This window comes from Triticum dicoccoides, chromosome 1A (genome assembly GCF_002162155.2).
Source record: "Triticum dicoccoides isolate Atlit2015 ecotype Zavitan chromosome 1A, WEW_v2.0, whole genome shotgun sequence".
Classification (NCBI taxonomy): domain Eukaryota; kingdom Viridiplantae; phylum Streptophyta; class Magnoliopsida; order Poales; family Poaceae; genus Triticum; species Triticum dicoccoides.
The window spans coordinates 455,684,697-455,693,132 of record NC_041380.1 but is presented as its reverse complement, the minus strand read 5'-3'; positions in this window follow the sequence as shown (position 1 = coordinate 455,693,132).

The window sequence follows — 8,436 nt, the reverse complement described above, 5'->3', positions numbered from 1 at the left end:
TATTGGCTCCCACATATTCTACGAAGATCTTTATCGGTCAGACCGCATAACAACATACGGTGTTCCCTTTGTCATCGGTATGTTACTTGCCCGAGATTTGATCGTCGGTATCTCAATACCTAGTTCAATCTCTTTACCGGCAAGTCTCTTTACTCGTTTCGTAATACATCATCTCGCAACTAACTCATTAGTTGCAATGCTTGCAAGGCTTATGTGATGTGCATTACCGAGAGGGCCCAGAGATACCTCTCCGACAATCGGAGTGACAAATCCTAATCTCGAAATACGCCAACCCAACATGTACCTTTGGAGACACCTGTAGAGCTCCTTTATAATCACCCAGTTACGTTGTGACGTTTGGTAGCACACAAAGTGTTCCTCTGGCAAACGGGAGTTGCATAATCTCATAGTCATAGGAACATGTACAAGTCATGAAGAAAGCAATAGCAACACACTAAACGATCGGGTGCTAAGCTAATGGAATGGGTCATGTCAATCACATCATTGTCCTAATAATGTGATCCCGTTAATCAAATGACAACACATGTCTATGGCTAGGAAACATAACCATCTTTGATTAACGAGCTAGTCAAGTAGAGACATACTAGTGACGTTTAGTTTGTCTATGTATTCACACAATTATTATGTTTTCGGATAATACAATTCTAGCATGAATAATGAACATTTATCATGATATAAGGAAATAAAATAATAACATTATTATTGTGTCTAGGGCATATTTCCTTCAGTCTCCCACTTGCACTAGAGTCAATAATCTAGATTACACAGTAATGATTCTAACACCCATGGAGGTTTGGTGCTGATCATGTTTTGCTCGTGGAAGAGGCTTAGTCAACGGGTCTGCAACATTCAGATCCATATGTATCTTGCAAATCTCTATGTCTCCCACCTGGACTAGATCTCGGATGGAATTGAAGCGTCTCTTGATGTGCTTGGTTCTCTTGTGAAATCTGGATTCCTTTGCCAAGGCAATTGCACCAGTATTGTCACAAAAGATTTTCATTGGTCCCGATGCACTAGGTATGGCTCCTAGATCGGATATGAACTCCTTCATCCAGACTCCTTCGTTTGCTACTTCCGAAGCAGGTATGTACTCCGCTTCACATGTAGATCCCGCCACAACGCTTTATTTAGAACTGCACCAACTGACAGCTCCACCGTTTAATGTAAACACATATCTGGTTTGCGATTTAGAATCGTCCGGATCAGTGTCAAAGCTTGCATCAACGTAACCATTTACGATGAGCTCTTTGTCACCTCCATATATGAGAAACATATCCTTAGTCCTCTTCACGTATTTCAGGATGTTCTTGACCGCTGTCCAGTGATCCACTCCTGGATTACTTTGGTACCTGCCTGCTAGACTTATAGCAAGACACACATCAGGTCTGGTACACAGCATTGCATACATGATAGAGCCTATGGCTGAAGCATAGGGAACATCTTTCATTTTCTCTCTATCTTCTGCATTGGTCGGGAATTGAGTCTTACTCAATTTTACACCTTGTAACACAGGAAAGAATCCTTTCTTTGCTTGATCCATTTTGAACTTTTTCAAAACTTTGTCAAGGTATGTGCTTTGTGAAAGTCCAATTAAGCATCTTGATCTGTCTCTATAGATCTTAATGCCCAATATGTAAGCAGCTTCACCGAGGTCTTTCATTGAAAAACTCTTATTCAAGTATCCCTTTATGCTATCCAGAAATTCTATATCATTTCCGATTAGTAATATGTCATCTACATATAATATCATAAATGCTACAGAGCTCCCACTCACTTTCTTGTAAATATAGGCTTCTCCAAAAGTCTGTACAAAACCAAATGCTTTGATCACACTATCAAAGCATTTATTGCAACTCCGAGAGGTTTGCACCAGTCCATAAATGGATCGCTGGAGCTTGCACACTTTGTTAGCTCCCTTTGGATCGACAAAACCTTCCGCCTGCATCATATACAACTCTTCTTCCAGAAATCCATTCAGGAATGCAGTTTTGACATCCATCTGCCAAATTTCATAATCATAAAATGCGGCAATTGCTAACATGATTCGGACAGACTTAAGCATCGCTACGGGTGAGAAGGTCTCATCGTAGTCAATCCCTTGAACTTGTCGAAAACCTTTTGCGACAAGTCGAGCTTTGTAGACAGTAACATTACCGTCAGCGTCAGTCTTCTTCTTAAAGATCCATTTATTCTCAATTGCTTGCCGATCATTGGGCAAGTCAAGCAAAGTCCATACTTTGTTCCCATACATGGATCCCATCTCAGATTTCATGGCTTCAAGCCATTTTGCGGAATCTGGGCTCACCATTGCTTCTCCATAGTTCGTAGGTTCATCATGATCTAGTAACATGACTTCCAGAACAGGATTACCGTACCACTCTGGTGCGGATCTTACTCTGGTTGATCTACGAGGTTCAGTAGTATCTTGTTCTGAAGCTTCATGATCATCATCATTAGCTTCCTCACTAATTGGTGTAGCTGTCACAGAAACTGGTTTCTGTGATGTACTACTTTCCAATAAGGGAGAAGATACAGTTAACTCATCAAGTTCTACTTTCCTCCCACTCACTTCTTTCGAGAGAAACTCCTTCTCAAGAAAGTTTCCAAATTTAGCAACAAAAGTTTTGCCTTCGGGTCTGTGATAGAAGGTGTATCCAATAGTTTCCTTTGGATATCCTATGAAGACACATTTCTCCGATTTGGGTTCGAGCTTATCAGGTTGAAGTTTTTTCACATAAGCATCGCAACCCCAAACTTTCAGAAACGGCAACTTTGGTTTCTTGCCAAACCATAGTTCATAAGGCGTCGTCTCAACGGCTTTTGATGGTGCCCTATTTAACGTGAATGCGGCCGTCTCCAAAGCATAACCCCAAAACGATAGCGGTAAATCAGTAAGAGACATCATAGATCGCAGCATATCAAGTAAAGTACGATTACGACGTTTGGACACACCATTACGTTGTGGTGTTCCGGGTGGCGTGAGTTGCGGAACTATTCCGCATTGTTTCAAATGTACACCAAACTCGTAACTCAAATATTCTCCTCCACGATCAGATCGTAGGAATTTTATTTTCTTGTTACGATGATTTTCAACTTTACTCTGAAATTCTTTGAACTTCTCAAACGTTTCAGACTTGTGTTTCATTAAGTAGATATACCCATATCTGCTTAAGTCATCTGTGTGTTGGGGAACGTAGCAGAAATTCAAAAATTTTCCTACGTAACACCAAGATCTATCTATGGAGAGACCAGCAACGAGTAGAAAGGAGAGGAGAGTTTGCATCTACATACCCTTGTAGATCGCTAAGCGGAAGCGTTCAAGTGAACGGGGTTGATGGAGTCGTACTCGTCGTGATTCAGATCACCGATGATCAAGTGCCGAACGGACGGCACCTCCACGTTCAACACACGTACAGCCCGGTGACGTCTCCCACGCCTTGATCCAGCAAGGAGAGAGGGAGAGGTTGAGGAAGACTCCATCCAGCAGCAGCACAACGGCGTGGTGGTGATGGAGGAGCGTGGCCATCCTGCAGGGCTTCACCGAGCACCTACGGGAGAGGAGATGTGTCACGGGAGGGAGAGGGAGGCAACCAAAGGCCTTAGGTATGATTGCTCCTCCTTTTCCCCACTATATATAGGGCCAAGGGAGAGGGGGGAGGCGCAGCCTTGCCCCCTCCTCCAAGGAAGGGGTGCGGCTAAGGATGGGGAGGAGTCCATCCTCCCCAAGGCACCTCGGTGGTGCCTTCCCCCTTTAGGACTCTCCCCTTTTTCCTTTATCTTGGCGCATGGGCCTCTAGGGGCTGGTGCCCTTGGCCCATGTAGGCCAAGGCGCACCCCCTACAGCCCATGTGGCCCCCCGGGGCAGGTGGCCCCACCCGGTGGGCCCCCGGGACCCTTCCGGTGGTCCCGGTACAATACCGATGACCCCGAAACTTGTCCCGATGGCCGAAACAGGACTTCCTATATATAAATCTTTACCTCCGGACCATTCCGGAACTCCTCGTGACGTCCGGGATCTCATCCGGGACTCCGAACAACATTCGGTAACCACATACAAGCTTCCTTTATAACCCCAGCGTCATCGAACCTTAAGTGTGTAGACCCTACGGGTTCGGGAGACATGCAGACATGACCGAGACGTTCTCCGGTCAATAACCAACAGCGGGATCTGGATACCCATGATGGCTCCCACATGTTCCACGATGATCTCATCGGATGAACCACGATGTCAAGGACTCAATCAATCCCGTATACAATTCCCTTTGTCTAGCGGTATTTTACTTGCCCGAGATTCGATCGTCGGTATCCAATACCTTGTTCAATCTCGTTACCGGCAAGTCACTTTACTCGTTCCGTAACACATCATCCCGTGATCAACTCCTTGGTCACATTGCGCATATGATGATGTCCTACCGAGTGGGCCCAGAGATACCTCTCCGTTTACACGAAGTGACAAATCCCAGTCTCGATCCGCATAAAACAATAGATACTTTCGGAGATACCTGTAGTGCACCTTTATAGTCACCCAGTTACGTTGTGACGTTTGATACACTCAAAGAACTCCTACGGTATCCAGGAGTTACACGATCTCATGGTCGAAGGAAGAGATACTTGACATTGGCAAAGCTCTAGCAAATGAACTACACGATCTTTTGTGCTAGTCTTAGGATTGGGTCTTGTCCATCACATCATTCTCCTAATGATGTGATCCCGTTATCAACGACATCCAATGTCCATAGCCAGGAAACCATGACTATCTGTTGATCACAACGAGCTAGTCAACTAGAGGCTCACTAGGGACATATTGTGGTCTATGTATTCACACGTGTATTACGATTTCCGGATAATACAGTTATAGCATGAATAAAAGACAATTATCATGAACAAGGAAATATAATAATAATACTTTTATTATTGCCTCTAGGGCATATTTCCAACAGTCTCCCACTTGCACTAGAGTCAATAATCTAGTTCACATCGCCATGTGATTAACACTCACAGGTCACATCGCCATGTGACTAATACCCAAGAGTTTACTAGAGTCAGCAGTCTAGTTCACATCACTATGTGATTAACACTCAATGAGTTTTATGTTTGATCATGTTGCTTGTGAGAGAGGTTTTAGTCAACGGGTCTGAACCTTTCAGATCCGTGTGTGCTTTACAAATCTCTATGTCATCTCCTAGATGTAGCTACCACGCTCTATTTGGAGCTATTCCAAATAACTGTTCTACTTGGAGCTGTTCTAAATTATTGCTCCATTTTATGTATCCGGTCTCTCTACTCAGAGCTATCCGGATAGGTGTCAAGCTTGCATCGTCGTAACCTTTACGACGAACTCTTTTACCACCTCCATAATCGAGAAAATTCCTTAGTCCACTAGTTACTAAGGATAACTTTGACCACTGTCCTATGATCCATTCATGGATCACTCTTGTACCCCTTGACTGACTCATGGCAAGGCACACTTCAGGTGCGGTACACAGCATAGCATACTGAAGAGCCTACGTCTTAAGCATAGGGGACGACCTTCGTCCTTTCTCTCTATTCTGCCGTGGTCGAGCTTTAAGTCTTAACTTCGTACCTTACAACTCAGGCAAGAACTTCTTCTTTGACTGATCCATCTTGAACACCTTCAAGATCATGTCAAGGTATGTGCTCATTTGAAAGTATTATTAAGCATTTTGATCTATCCTTATAGATCTTGATGCTCAATGTTCAAGTAGCTTAATCCAGGCTTTCCATTGAAAAACACTTTCAAAATAACCCTATATGCTTTCCAGAAATTCTACGTCATTTCTGATCAACAATATGTCAACGACATATACTCATCAGAAATTCTATAGTGCTCCCACTCACTTCTTTGGAAATACAAGTTTCTCATAAACTTTATACAAACCCAAAATTTTTTGATCATCATCAAAGCATACATTCCAACTCCGAGATGCTCACTTCAGTCCTTAGAAGGATCGCTGGAGCTAGCATACCTTTTAGCATCCTTAGGATCGACAAAAACACTTTCTGATTGTATTGCATACAACCTTTCCTTACGAAAACTAGTAAGGAAACTTGTCTTGACATCCATCTGCCAGATTTCATAAATGCAGCTAATGCTAACATGATTCCGACGGACTTTAAGCATCGCTACGGATGAGAAAGTCTCATCGTAGTCAACTCCTTGAACTTGTGAAAAACTTTTCGCCACAAGTCGAGCTTCATGGACGGTGACATTACCATCCACGTCCGTCTTCTTCTTAAAGATCCATTTATCTTAATGGCTTGCCGATCATCGGGCAAGTCCACCAAAGTCCATGGATCCGTTCTCGGATTTTATGGCCTCGAGCCATTTATCGGAATCCGGGCCCACCATCGCTTCTCCATAGCTCGTAGGTTCATTGTTGTCTAGCAACATGACTTTCAATACAGGATCACCTTACCACTCCGAAGTAGTACGTGTCCTTGTCGTCCTACGAGGTTTGGTAGTGACTTGATCCGAAGTTTCATGATCAATATCATAAGCTTCCACTTCAATTGGTGTAGGTGCCACGGGAAGAACTTCCTGTGCCCTGTCACACACTAGTTGAAGAGATGGTTCAATAACCTCATCAAGTCTCCACCATCCTCCCACTCAATTCTTTCGAGAGAAACTTTTCCTCGAGAAAGGACCTGATTCTAGAAACAATTCATATTGCTTTCGGATCTGAATTAGGAGGTATACCCAACTGTTTTTGGGTTTCCTATGAAGATGCATTTTGTCCGCTTTGGGTTCGAGCTTATCAAGCTGAAACTTTTTCACATAAGCGTCGCAGCCCCAAACCTTTAAGAAACGACAACTTAGGTTTCTCTAAACCATAATTCATACGGTGTCATCTCAACGGAATTACGTGGTGCCCTATTTAAAGTGAATGTGGTTGTCTCTAATGCCTAACCCATGAACGATAGTGGTAATTCGATAAGAGACATCATGGTACGCACCATATCCAATAGGGTGCAACTATGATGTTCGGACACACCATCACACTATGGTGTTCCAGGCGGTATTAATTGCGAAACAATTTCCACAATGTCTTAATTGTGTGCCAAAACTCGTAATTCAGATATTCATCTCTATGATCATATCATAGATATTTTATCCTCTTGTCACAATGATCTTCTACTTCACTCTGAAATTACTTGAACCATTCAATAATTCAGACTTGTGTTTCATCAAGTAAATATTCTCAACATCTACTCGAATCATCTGTGAAGTAAGAACATAACGATATTCACTGCATGCCTCAGCACTCATTGGACTGCACACATCAAAATGTGTTACTTCCAATAAGTTGCTATCTTGTTCCATCTTACTAAAACGAGGCTTTCAGTCATCTTGTCCATGTGGTATGATTTGCATATCTCAAGCGATTCAAAATCAAGTGAGTTCAAACGGTCCATTTGCATGGAGTTTCTTCATGCATGTATACCAATAGACATGGTTCGCATGTCTCAAACTTTTCAAAAACGAGTGAGTCCAAAGATCCATCAACATGGAGCTTCTTCATGCGTTTTATACCATTATGACTTACATGGCAGTGCCACAAGTAAGTGGTACTATCATTACTATCTTATATCTTTTGGCATGAAAATGTGTATCACTATGATCGAGATTCAATAAACCATTCCTTTTTGGTGCAAGAGCACTTTATTCAGGTTTAATACTAATCTTGATGGTAGAGGGAGCGTGCGATGCTTGATCATATCAACCTTGGAAACACTTCCAACATATATCGTCAGCTCACCTTTAGCTAGTCTCCGTTTATTCCGTAGCTTTTATTTCGAGTTACTAACACTTAGCAACCGAACCGGTATCCAATACCCTGGTGCTACTAGGAGTACTAGTAAAGTACACATTAACATAATGTATATCCAATATACTTCTATCGACCTTGCCAGCCTTCTCATCTACCAGGTATCTAGGGTAATGCTGCTCCAGTGGTTGTTCCCCTTATTACAGAAGCACTTAGTCTCGGGTTTGGGTTCAACCTTGGGTTTCTTCACTAGAGCAGCAGCTGAATTGCCGTTTCATGAAGTATCCCTTTGTTCCCTTGCCCTTCTTGAAACTAGTGGTTTCACCAACCATCAACAATTGATGCTCCTTCTTGATTTCTACTTTCGCGGTGTCAAACATCGTGAATACCTCAAGGATCATCTTATCTATCCCTGATATGTTATAGTTCATCACGAAGCTCTAGCAGCTTGGTGGCAATGACTTTGGAGAAACATCACTATCTCATTTGGAAGATCAACTCCCACTCGATTCAAGTGATTGTTGCACTCAGACAATCTGAGCACAAGCTCAATGATTGAGCTTTTCTCCCTAGTTTGCAGGCTAAGAAAATCGTCGGAGGTCTTATACCTCTTGACGTGGGCACG